Raw genomic sequence first — 839 nt, 5'->3', positions numbered from 1 at the left:
TGCAGGGAACGGGATCTGAGACCCCAAAATAACCCCAAAACACCCCCAAAACAGCCCAAAACACCCCCGGCGGAAAAACCTGGGGGGAACGGGATCTGAGACCCCAAAATACCCCCAAAACACCCCAAAATACCCCCAAAACACCCCCAGCGGAAAAACCTGCAGGAAACAGGATCTGAGACCCCAAAACAACCCAAAATACCCCCAAAACAACCCCAAAACACCCCAAAATACCCCAAAACACCCCCAGCAGAAAAACCTGCAGGAAACGGGGCTCTGAGACCCCAAAACAACCCAAAATACCCCCAAAACACTCCCAGAGACCCCCAAAACACCCCCTGTGGAAAAACCTGCAGGAAACGGGATTTGAGACCCCAAAATAACCCCAAAACACCCCCAGGGACCCCCAAAACACCCTAAAACAGCCCCAGTAGAAAAACCTGCAGGGAACGGGATCTGAGACCCCAAAACAGCCCCAAAATACCCCCAAAACAACCCCAAAACACCCCCGGTGGAAAAACCTGCAGGAAACGGGGCTGTGAGACCCCAAAATATCCCAAAACACCCTCAGGGACCCCCAAAACAGCCCCTGGACCCCAAATATCCCCCCTGGAACCCCCAATATCCCCCTGAGGACCCCAAACATCCCCTCCAGGACCCTCCAAATTCCCCCCAGGACCCCCAATATCCCCCTCAGGCCCCAAAATATCTGCCCCAGGCCCCTTATTACCCCCCAAAATCCCTCCAAGACCCCAAATATCCCCTCCAGACCCCCCCAGGACCCCAAATATGCCCCCAGACCCACCTCCTCTCGGGCTGGGGCTCGGACAGGGCGACCC

At 55.9% G+C, this 839-nt stretch overlaps 1 long non-coding RNA gene across 1 annotated transcript in view; it reads right to left on the bottom strand.

The window, feature by feature from the left end:
• Positions 1 to 839, bottom strand: part of LOC113980169 — a 2,032-nt gene extending 1,193 nt beyond the window's left edge. Inside the window, exon 1 of the long non-coding RNA XR_003538086.1 lies at positions 806 to 839. This is a non-coding gene — a long non-coding RNA (uncharacterized LOC113980169). The remainder of the gene's footprint in view (positions 1 to 805) is intronic.

The sequence above is a fragment of the Neopelma chrysocephalum genome, unplaced genomic scaffold (genome assembly GCF_003984885.1).
Source record: "Neopelma chrysocephalum unplaced genomic scaffold, ASM398488v2 Primary Assembly neopelma1_92860, whole genome shotgun sequence".
NCBI classification, from domain to species: domain Eukaryota; kingdom Metazoa; phylum Chordata; class Aves; order Passeriformes; family Pipridae; genus Neopelma; species Neopelma chrysocephalum.
This window is presented reverse-complemented; position numbering and strand designations above follow the sequence as displayed.